This window comes from Lynx rufus, unplaced genomic scaffold (genome assembly GCF_022079265.1).
Source record: "Lynx rufus isolate CCGP_SWC_20201006 ecotype Redwood Valley unplaced genomic scaffold, mLynRuf1.p SCAF_15, whole genome shotgun sequence".
Lineage (NCBI taxonomy): Eukaryota > Metazoa > Chordata > Mammalia > Carnivora > Felidae > Lynx > Lynx rufus.
The window spans coordinates 10,088,191-10,100,783 of NW_025814829.1; the positions used below are offsets into that span (position 1 = coordinate 10,088,191).

General features: G+C 39.0%; 1 protein-coding gene across 1 annotated transcript in view; it reads left to right on the forward strand.

The window, feature by feature from the left end:
* Nucleotides 1-12,593, forward strand: part of USH2A (usherin) — a 754,837-nt gene that overhangs the window by 330,718 nt on the left and 411,526 nt on the right. The gene's annotated exons all lie outside the window — the stretch shown is intronic.

Here is a 12,593-nt window from a genome sequence, read left to right on the forward strand (position 1 = left end):
CATTGGTATTCTTATAAGGCTGTGATTCTCAACCATGGGTGCCACTGAGCTGCCCAGGGAGCTTTAAAAACTACTGATGCCCAGACTCCACCTGCAAAGAGTCTGATTTTTTGTTTGCTTAGAACGCAGGCTGGACATTGATATCTTTAAAGTGTCTATAGGAAATTCTGTTGTACAGCCAGTACTGGGGAACACTGTTAAGGGGAGGACTGAGATCAAGTCTCAATTTTACCCAGACATGCTTATGGCAACTTCTATCTCCCAACTGAAACTTGAAAAAATAGGACCCAAAAAAGGCAAATGTCTAGATAAAGATGATAAAGTATTAAAATTAAGTAGGTAAAATTAGCAAAGGAAAATCACAGGACAACAAAACTTAAGTGCTGAGCATTGGGAAGAGGCGGGAAATGACAGTCACGCTGACAAAATGCAGAAAGCAAGAGAGAGAGGGAAAAAATGAATATTAACTAGGAGAACTGGAAGAATAGAATAGTGGGACAGAATATTTACCATTCATGAATTTGGCTACCAGAGGATTAAATGAGATAAATCCCAGTAGTGGTGGAGAGTCCAAGGGTTAACAGCCCCACTCAGGAGCAAATGGGCCCCTTTGGGCCACCAGGTCTGGATTCTGTGCCCTCCGAAGGCCAGGGTTCAGAGCAGGGAGTTCTTGAAAGTTCATATCCTCAGATGGAGCCTCAGGGTAGAAAGCCCTGCAGTTATCACTCCAGTGTATCTTTAGACTTGTTGCAAAGGGCTCCAATTAACTCTGGTAGCTTTTGCTGATTTTCCCTCCAGCCCTGTTAACATGCGAAGTTGCTTCCCAGAGAGACAGCCCTGGCATTTCCCTTCAAACCCAGGGCTGTTCAGAAAGTGACTTCACAATTCGATTTGAAATTATGTCAAGAATGAGTGGATTCAAGAATTTGCACATATACAATATTTTTTTTCTTTTTTTCCTTATGATATTAAACATATAAACTTGATTATCAGCATAATTAGTCTAGCATCTGGCATTAGTGTTAGGGCTATAATTGGTACACTGAAACTATTTTCTCAATTTTGTTGCTGTGTTGGATTGAGCTAAAGCCTAAGAGTTATATATTCTTTCTTTAGAATAATAAATACTAAAAATTAATAATATTTATTATACACTGTATTTTAGTGGAAGAACCAATAATAATCATCTTTCAGATTACCCAAATAAATCTAAATTTGTGTAGAAAAATAAATGAAAGGCATTTTAATTTATGATGCAACTAATAATATACCTTTTGCTACTAAAATTGGTTCAGTCCTCAGATGCAGTAGACTCTAGTCTTCTACCTAAAGAAATTGGGTAGCATAATGAAGATCTGTCTCTCATTTTTCTTTCTTTTCTGTAGCTGGTAGTAATAATGAGTGATTTTCAGCTCTGTTGGTCATAAAGTGATTCCTGGATTGCTTATAAAATGCACATTGTTGAGTCCTTCCCCAACGCCCACAAGAGTCTGTATATGGGGTTAGATTTTATCAATCTGCATTTGACTGAGTGTTCCAGTTGGTTCCCTTGAAGAAGGTCTATAGACCACATATTGTAGAACATGAGACAGGGGAGTGGCCAGGAGAGAAGGGGTCATTTTCACCTGCTGGGCTTGAATTCATCCCAGCTTTGTTTTCACCTGCTCCTTGTCTCAACTACATTAGTTTTGCAGGCAGAATATTGCTAAGGGCAAGTGGAGAAATAGAGGTAGTGTAAGTAGGGCCTCTTGCTCTTATGGGAAGTGCTTCTGAATGTTGCCCAAGGAGAAGAAGTGAACATTACTTGAGATGTTGGTAAAATGAAGATTCTGATTCAGTAGATATGAAGATGGATGTGAGATTCTGCATTTCAAACAAGTCCAAACCTACCATCCCTAACCCCATATGCCCAATAGAAGTCAGGGAGCTCACTATTTATATAAGAAATAAAAAAACAAGTGCTGAATTTCAGGATGCCCATTGGGTTCAGTGATAAAAGATCCCAGTGCAATTCAACAAATGAAATAGAATTTCATCTGCATGTATTTAGATTACAAACATTTAACTATACATAAAAAAAAACACACACACACAAAACCAACCAACCAACCAACCAACCAACCAACCAACCAACAATAAAACCTTTTAAAATAACGGCACAGACAAAAGATGCCATCCAATTCTGAAATTGTCAATATCTGCTACCCAGGAAGAATGTGCAAATAATTGTATGGTTTCCCAATCATTGACAAAAAATAAATAAAACTCATTTTGGGGGTATAAAAAGGAATGAAGAATCAAGAGCCCTAGAGAATCTTTGATTAATGAAAAGTTAGAGGCATACACAAAATCAAATGTACTGTACTTTATGGACCATACAAGGAGTTGTCAAGGGGACTTTAAATCATAAGTGATTTTGCCTTATGCCTGACTTTGGAACTTAAGCTCAGCCATTAGTCCATTAATAAGTGAGATGCTACTCTTTATGTGTATGTGCATGTATGTATGCGTATATGTATACATATATGTACACGTATACATATATTGTATATATCATATATAATATAAGCTATTATTATACTTACCTGAGAAGCCAGCAGAGAGATGACTATAATAAAAACCGTGATTTTTTTTCTACTCAGCTGGGAACTCTTGACTCAACAGTTGTTAAAACTCCCTAGGGGTGCCCTTTGTGCACCCAGCTTATATTTTCATTAAACAATAAGTTCCTCAGGACAAGTATCATACTTTATATTTATTTTAAGTCTTGCTCAGCACCTTGCTTAAGGTAGATGATCAGTACACTTTTCTTTTCTTTTTTTTTTTTTTTCCAACGTTTATTTATTTTTGGGACAGAGAGAGACAGAGCATGAACGGGGGAGGGGCAGAGAGAGAGGGAGACACAGAATCGGAAACAGGCTCCAGGCTCCGAGCCATCAGCCCAGAGCCCGACGCGGGGCTCCAACTCACGGACCACGAGATCGTGACCTGGCTGAAGTCGGACGCTTAACCGACTGTGCCACCCAGGCGCCCCATCAGTACACTTTTCTTAAAGTGATAAAGAAATAGACAAATGAACAGATGCAGCTTCCTGCTAACACATTTCTAGTTAATGAAATGTTAATATTATTTTATCCTGCTGAGTTGAGTATTGAACTACTGATTTTTACTAGTCTCATCAGTGTTATAGTTCTCTAATTTTATGAAATAATGTACAGAACTATCTCAACTTAAACATATATTTGGAACTTAATATGCTTATTCCCAATGGAAAAAAAAAGTGTTGGTAGGGTAAATAGATTCTAAAAATTAGTTCCCAAACTTGCACCTCATAATGGAACTCAAGTGCTATAATTTGCAATTAAAAATAATGGAAGCCAATACTGCTATATTGCTGATAATTACACAGAACAGAAAATATTCATTTATTAAAAACAAAAGCATTATCTACTCTGTTCCAGGCTAGTGCTAGATCCTACCTTTACAATCTGCTTTTATTGTTGTTTTTTCTAATATTTTTTATTGTGGTAAAATACACATAACAAATAATTTGCTTTTATACCATTAAAATATGGTCCAAGAACTTTCTCTAAAGTATAATATTATATTTTAAAAAATCGCAAAGTTTTATGGGGAAACACAGTAGAGATGAGTTTTCATTTTTATTTAATTTGACTGAAAGGATCCAAATAACAGTGACTTAGACAAGATTAAGTTTTTCTTTTTCTGGTAATAGATGTTCAAGTTTAGTCAATGTAGGAGTGGGATGTTCACAGTGCCAGGGACCCATTCACTTCATCTCTTTGCTATGCCACACTAGGGACAAGACTACTTGCCTCATGGTCCAAGATGGCTGCCTGAGCTTCAACAATCCAGTCTGGTTTCCATCCAGCAGGAAAGTGGGATGGTTGAAAAAGGATATGCACATTCACTGCAAAGACATATTTCAGAAGTTGTTCCTCTATCTCTCTATACTTGTGTGTTTAGTAGGTATAGCCATGTGACTATGAACTTACATCTATGAATTTAAAAAGTCTGTGAACTAAGTTCATAGTCACATAGCTATACTTAGCTGCTGAGAAACGTTGTCCTTATTCACAGTAGCCATTTGTCCACTCATCTTTCTGTTTTACTGTGGAAGAAAAGGAGAATATATAATGAGGGGCACTTAGTGGTCTGTGCCTCAACAGGCAAACTTCAGGAGGAAATTTTAAAAATTCATTTTGATGGTATTATTAAAAGATGAATTTTGAGGAAGTCCTTGCCATTTTTATAGTACCCCATAAATTAACATTCCATATTTGTAGTTTATTACAAACTATTTCTTTAAATGTAAATCTTGGTCTGAAATGGTATGAAAAAATTCACAGGACAAAAATATGGCCTATGACATAAATAGTAAAAATAGAAATGATGTAATGTTCCTGCTTAGCTAATGTAGAAGAATTTCATTAGGTAATGCAGTGTTGATGAGTTAATAGCTTTGTCTAACTCTCCTGAATACATAATGTGCCTGAACGAGTTGTACATTGTGAAATCTGCAGATAGCCCTTTTTACAAGTTATTCATTTTCTTTTATGCCGTAAGAATCTGCAGTGCAGGATGTGGATTTCTTTTTGTTACGTGTTGTACCATGGTTAAAAATGAGGGTGGCATATAAATTTTGCTGTATAGTGATAGTCAAGTAGGAATATCTATAATACTATAGTAGTTGATACAAATACTTCAAGGTTACCAATAAGATCTGATAAAGAAAAGGAACAGTCACTCCCAATTTTTCTGTTTTCTAACTTGTGACCATTTTATATTTGTATTGCATTTGGAACTAATAAAATATATGTGCGTGCGCGCGCGCACACACACACACACACACACACACACCCATGCCCAATGTTTTACTCAAAAGCACACATGTATGCACACACATTGATTCAGGGCCTGAATCAACTCAGTTCTTTTCATAAGGGAATATTATAGGCCTACACACTTGCTCATTTTGGAGGATAAATATGCTACTTTCTGTTTGAACACAGTAGGATTTAGCAATAAATTTGAACCTTTTAACAAATTTTAAGGTGTAATTGTAAATAATTTGCTATAAAAAGTGTGCTACTTTTAGTGACATCATTTCAATCCATCTTCTTTCTTCTTGCAGAACTGGGGTTTGGGTTGAATAGCAAGAACGATAATCTTGGAGTCAGAAGACATAGGTTCCAAACTCTGCTCTGCTGTTGGGTTTGAGCAACACCTTCCAGACTCTGCCTTACAGCAGCCCCATCTGTATAATGGGGTAATAGTATAGGAGGTTCTTAGCAAGGACCTGGGACACTGATCAATAAGGGGTGACTTTCATTTCTTTTTCTTTTCCTCCTGTCTTCTTGCCTGCCTCCCTACTTACTCACATCCAATAGTTTCTTTGAGGGTTCTTCTAATGATTCCACTATCACCCCTTGAGGTTAGATGAAGAGTTAATGACTGGATGGCTTCAAACCTATTGCAGAATTACAATGGAAATGACGGAGACAAAGGCATTAATTAAAAATTAGGTTAGATGTAAGCCTTCTGAGAGAATCTTAACTGGATAATACTTTGAGGTCAATTAAAATCCCTGTTTAAACCATTCTCAAAGACTGGAATTGGACCCTATATTTTATAAAGAAAAATAAAAGAATAAAATTTTTTTCCTATTTGTAAACATCAAAATATGTTTAGTTTTCTTTATCCCAGGTATATGATTTTCTGTAATTTCTACTACAAGTTTTAAACAAAATCAGAAAAACTGTTTAAAGGAAATTAAACATTAAGAATTAGTTTCAGGGGCGCCTGGGTGGCGCAGTCGGTTAAGCATCCGACTTCAGCCAGGTCACGATCTCGCGGTCCGTGAGTTCGAGCCCCGCGTCAGGCTCTGGGCTGATGGCTCAGAGCCTGGAGCCTGTTTCCGATTCTGTGTCTCCCTCTCTCTCTGCCCCTCCCCCGTTCATGCTCTGTCTCTCTCTGTCCCAAAAATAAATTAAAAAACGTTGAAAAAAAAAATTAAAAAAAAAAAAAAAAAGAATTAGTTTTAGAGTGTTTAGAGGATTACCTTAGGTTTGAGGTAAAGGTGTTTACTATTCCACTTTTTGGTTGAAATGAAAACTGAATTTCATTTTATAAATATTAGAGATCCTAATTTTCATTTAAAATCGTTCCAAAAACCGCAACAACAACCAATTGCCACCTTCTATGCTATTAAGAACCAGAGGAGAAGCATCCTGGGTGTGTTTCCAGATCTCTGTTAGACCATTAAATTTTCATCCATATTTAACAAATGTCATTATTCAGTTTCATGGGGTCACTGTGTCAAAATGTCTGTGTTAGACCTTTAATTTATTTTCAGAGGTTCCTTTAAGTGGGCAGAAAGCGTGGCATGTTGGATGGATTTACTCTCTTTAATCCATCCACCAGGGTGGTTTGCAGCTCAAAACTTATTCTGGGATGTATACTCAAAAATCAGAATTTATCAGCACGGCAGCCTAAGCCTACTCCAGAAAAGTCTCCCTCTCTTCTGCTTCCCTTCTTCTGGCTGGTTCTCTTTTAAAAGGTGGGTTCTTCCATTATGTCTCCAGGTAGCGGTAGCAGCCGTGCCTGTGTGGTATCCCTCACCAGATGGCCCTCTTAATAAATGCCTTTCTCTTGCCCACCCTCACTTCCTTGATCCAAATGTGAAATGCCAGCAAATAAATAAGAGCATTGTACTCTGATGAGTTCTCTTGAGATGAAGAGAAGCCCTGGGGAGAAGAAGCTAGAAACAGCTCTTCTGTTTGCTGGACTGCTCCTAATTACTGGCTAGTAGGTAAAAGACACTGTTTAGATAATATAGAATTTAAAGGGAGAGCCAGGGAGGGAGGGAAGGAGGGGGAGAGAGAGGGAAAGAAGGAGGGTGCATATATTATGTCAAATGCCTTTGCTAACGTGAACATACTCTTGGGTTGTTAGAGTCCATTTGAAATATTGTGCATGATCTTTGTGAGGGACCACAGACTTCGGTCTCAGGGTAGGCGATTGCTGTGTGCAGATTTCACTGCCAGGCTAAAAGTGCAACACAAATGAGTGGGTAATGAGAGCAGAACAGCCAGTTCTTTAATTGAATTAAAAGCTGGGTGACATCAATGCAGACACCTGTCCAATTACAGACAGGCCAAGGTGTTTACCATTGCTGTACAAGCGATTCGAAGATGACAGAAATCTTTCCGCCCACAGATTAACATAATGAAGGAGAACAGATTACCGTGGATGGCGGCCAAACACCTAGGTTGGCAGCTGGGGGTGGGGTGGGAGAGGGAGGAGGAGTCCGCTCAAGAATGTAAATAGAAACAGCCTTTTTTCTTTCTTCTCAGAAATGTGTTGGGCTTTACAAAGGATGCCATTTTGCTTTGTGTCTCAGGTTCGGTTTCCGGGCAGAGCATTTATACTTGTCTGCATTTAGTCAGAGGAGTTAATCATAAAATTCCAACGTCACAGCTGGCTCCTCTGTTGTCTTCCTGCTTCTCGGCACACAGAGTTCTATTAGAGACTCAAAAGCTCGCACAGCTGGTGTCAGCTCCACAATGATTTTCTCTCAGGTAGCCAGGCTGCCTCCAATTACTGATATTTCTCTTTGGCTCCTTTGAAACTTGAGGCTAGAGCAAAGGAAAGACAGTGTTGGAAATAATCATCATCAGTCAAAAGAAACAATGTCTGTTACTTTGCTGACTCCCTGGAAAGGGTAGAATGGGAATGGGGTCTCTTAGAGTGAGGGAGACAGCTGAGTGGTGCTAAGCAGATGGAAAGTCTTCGTTTTTCCATCGAGCATCGAGTGCCCGCTTTGGTAAACCATCCTAAGAGCTTCCGGAAAATAGGACAAGTAAAGACGTAAAAGGACATATCCTTTGCATTCAAAGAGTGTCCTAAATCACTTTGAGGGACTTTTAAATTTCAGCATCCTCCAGGATAAGGCTCTTACCCTCTGCTGGGTGGAAACCCTCAGAACACAGACTTTGGAGCCATAGACACCAGGACTCTTAAACTTCCTACTGTGATGTGCTTTCCTTCTGGAAATGAAGTCCCTGTCCCTAGTCTTTCAGCCTGGGCTTTCTGCATGCACCAAGGCCCACAGGACTGCAATTCAAAGGGAATATACTTGCTTTACTTCAAACTCCCTTGGTGTGGCATGTCAAGATTTCTCAATGTTAAGCATTAATGCAAAATGCATTATCGCTTAGCAGTGAGAGGTCTGGTCCTGCTGGTGCCAATGATTTTAATCTGGATACCAACACTCCTGTGTTTCATGGGATACTAACACTTTTAAGACATCAATAATGCTTACTTTATGCTTATTGAATGTTTTTTCAGCTCATCCTCTTCCATTATCAAAAGGGACTGGCAGGTTTCCTGACATGGTTGGGACCATTTTCTGATTTCACAGAGTTTTGTGGCTGAAAGGAAATTTGAGAGGTCATTTGGCTAGCCTAGAGGGTTGGGACAGTCTTAAATTCAAAGGAAAAAAAGACTTCTCTGTGATGTCTCAAAGAAAGAGAGCCCATCTTAAAATTTCTCACTGTCGGGATATACTTCTTTATTTAAAAATTTTTTTTTTCAACGTTTATTTATTTTTGGGACAGAGGGAGACAGAGCATGAACGGGGGAGGGGCAGAGAGAGAGGGAGACACAGAATCGGAAACAGGCTCCAGACTCTGAGCCATCAGCCCAGAGCCCGACGCAGGGCTCGAACTCACGGACCGCGAGATCGTGACCTGGCTGAAGTCGGACGCTTAACCGACTGCGCCACCCAGGCGCCCCACTTCTTTATTTTAGACATCCCAGGTGTCATAAAGGGAGATTACCCCCACTTTCTCTCATTGGGTTTTCTATGGACGCAGAATATGCCACATTTTTCTATCTAGGATTCATTTATAAATAAGTCGCATTGTATTTTTTTAGTATTCTTTTTAATATAATACTGAAACATAGTTTCAGTGATTATCCTTTTTTCTCTTTGTCATTAATTAAATGATAGACAAAGGGGTATCACATTGGACGAGGAAATCCAGATCTATAGATGCTCTTGTCCACTTATCATATATACAAGCACTCTTCTTTATGAATTATTCTGTATTACTGTTATCATTAGGAGCGTACAAGATCTAATATTTTCTTGGATTAGAAACTATAGAGATCAGATGTATTCTTTACTACCTTTCCCAGTGGCATAGACAAGAAATGATAAATACTTTTTGACGATGATATACTGTCATGGTAGTACTATCCTTTTTTTTCTGGAGAGTGTATAATAAGTAAGACTCTGACACTTAAAGTAAGGCCATTAGGCCAATCACTCAATGATCTTTATGCATATATCCAAGAAAGGCTATCTTACATAGTATTGGAGAGAATATAATTACCCTCTGTGGTAACAGCAGAATTTCTTACACCATCAATTTTAATCCATCTTCATAAACTCTCTATACTAAGAAACAAGATGTAAACCACATGTCCTAGACACTAGGATGACTTTGTTCTGAATTAGGGAAGATGGCTAGGTTGACAAAACCCCCTCTCTGACCCCAAGCACTAACTGTAACAAGGAGATAAACAGTGCTGAATCATTACATTACTCTTCTTATGGAAGTAGATAATACTGATCTGTATTTAGGTGAAAATTATTATGGGGGCACCTGGTGGCTTTGTCAGTTAAGCATCTGACTCCTGATTTCGGTTCAGGTCATGATCTCAGGGTTTGGTTCTCAGTTTGTGAGTTTGAGCCTTGAGTCAAACTCTGTGCTGTCAGTGTGGAGCCTGCTTGGGTTTCTCTGTCTCTCCCTCTCTCTGCCCCTTCCCTGCTTGTGCACATTCATTCTCTCTCTCTCTCTCTCTCTCTCTCTCTCTCTCTCTCTCTCTCATAAATAAATAAATAAACAAACAAACAAACAAATATTCTGATGTTTTGACAGACTTTGAGACAAAACATTATGAGCAAGATCCTCATTGGATATAGGAAAGAAATGGTACCTTAGCCTCAGAAAGTACAGCACAGTTTTTGAAAGTGACGATTTACAAACCATCCAAAACTTTCCACCTGGGATTTGAAGTTGGCAAGAACCAAAACATCACCTTTTGCCTTTTTTTCTTCTTTTTTCCTATTTTGCAGCTCTCATTTCTCAGTGTTTGTTATGGTTTCACCTGCCTTGAAATGGGAAATGTGAGCACTTTGATGAATGGCCTGAAAGATGATCTAGTTTCTCTCCAGCATCTTTCTCTAAGAATCTTAGGATATTTCTACGAAATACAATTTGGCCAACTTCTCTATCAGAGCACAAGGCTGAAGAAAGCAAGTTTTATGAGTAGAGTATTTCCTGTTTTTTAAACTCCTTAAGGTTTAAGAATGGGGGTGGCAGGACTTAGCAAAGGAATTTCATAATACACATATACATTCAAAGTAACTCCTTTAGTGAAGGCAAAAAAGGTTAAACAAAATACTGAAGACCATTTAGTGAATGTGATATCATTTAGTATCTGGTTTGACATGATCCTTCTTAAAGTCCATGTTAATGCCTTTCTTGCTAAGTTGATGTAACTGTCATAATTCCAACACTGTACTTCAGCCATGATTTGGAAAGAAATAATGTCTCAGGATAAGGCATTGTGTAAGGCCAGTCTTCAAAATTGTAAAATAACGGAATTGCTTTTATAATGCTTCTCAGTGATGACATTACCTGGTTGTATCATGCATCCCCATACTAAAGATTTCAGAGCACCAGCTTGATACAACCACTGGATCTCTTTGGACACAGCATTCCTTTGCCCCAGATAAATCATTACCATCCATAAGAGGGAATGCTTTTCACATAGGTCACATAGCTTAAGTGATGAACAAGGGAAGCTAGTCTCATATCCCAACATGTTTTTCTTATTTGCTGTAGGAATAAAAGTCTCATTCTCTGGGGGATGATTCATTTCTTGTTAGAATGGCATTATACTAATTCAGACACACAAGTTGTCTTATTTAGACTCTCACAATAGACTCAAACTTGGCAATAAGAAGACGTGACAAATGCTAATTTTTTTGAAAAGGTAAAATGGCCAGAACATATCTTACCTTAGTTTTGAGTCCGGAGTTTTGGGATAATACTGAAACATTGAGAAATGGGAAAGTGAAGCTTAGGGAAGAGTGTAGACTGTCAGGTTCAGATCGGAGCATGAGGAGAATGAAATGCTAGTGGGATGTCCAGGTGGGATATATGACTTGGAGGTAGAGGTGCAGAAGCAGAGCTGAGGGAGAGAGGTGAAGTCCGCAGATATAAATGAGAGAAAGGACTTGATGAGCTAACAAAGGTAAGTGCTCAGGAGAAGAGAGAAGCCTGAAGGCCCGACTTTGTAAACCAAAAGCCATTTATAGGGCTGCAAAAGGAAGATGAGCCAATCAGGTCAAGGGAAGAAAGGAGCTCTCAGAGGCTGAGGAGAACAACTCAGAAAATTCAATGGCACAAAGGAAGCTGACGGAGTCAAAGTCCAGTGAGTGAGAAAGATAAGGATTTTATCTGATATTTAGAGATCACCAGTCATCTTGGAAGATAAAAATCAGTATTTAGTAGGAGGAAACTGGGTTGCACAGTGCACACAGGAAACTGCTAGAGCTCTCTCCTTACATATATTCCTAAACTCATTTAATCTTGTTAGTAACACTTTGAGGTAAGTTCTATTATCTCCATTTCACAGATGAGAACTGAGGCCTCTCCTTCAAGATAGGTATAGTTATTACCTGTTTACAGGTAAGGAAACGAAGGCACAGAGATCTGAACAACTTGCCCAAGCCCATACAAGAAATCAATAGCAGAACGGGCATTTGGGCCCTGGCAATCTGGCCTAAGTGTCTGTTCTCTTGACCACTCTACCACCATGTGATGAGGACGTGTAGATGGTGATGTATACTTTCTTTAAAACATTTAGTGGAAGGAAACATGACTTCTTCAAAGAAAGTGAACTTGGAATACAGGTCATGGTCTGGGAAATTCAAGAGGAAGTCACAGTCATTGCAGCAGAAGGGGAAGAGAGCAGAAGGTTACCGTATGAGGCGGAGTCAAGATAGAGGGAGCTGAATTTGGCATGAGGTAGTCGCACATGTATGCGTATTGGTTCACTGGCTTGCAGTCTTCTTCCTCCATGAGTTAAGATGATGGCACCAAGGGCAGCAGAGAGGGCTCGGTGGCCCAGGATGATGGCTGGGGAGCTGCTGGAATGAAGACTGGAAGGCATCACTAAAGTGTGAGGTGCCAAAGCAGACAATGGCTATGGGCTTTGTTTCGTTCTGCTCTTTGCTCTTTGCTCTTTTGATTTTTAAAAATTTTCTAGGGAGAGGAAATAAGAAAACGTATACATTAAATTTTGTTTGAATGATGCAAGCTGTTGCCACTATTGGCACATTTAAACAATATACATTCTGTAGCAGGCTATTGATGGTTTACACAATAAAGGGATACCACGCTGGGACCATCTTTACATAAGAATGATGAAAACCTATGTAGTTAGGATTAAAGACGACTCTGAAAAATGTCCACCATGAAAAACAATGGTGAGCA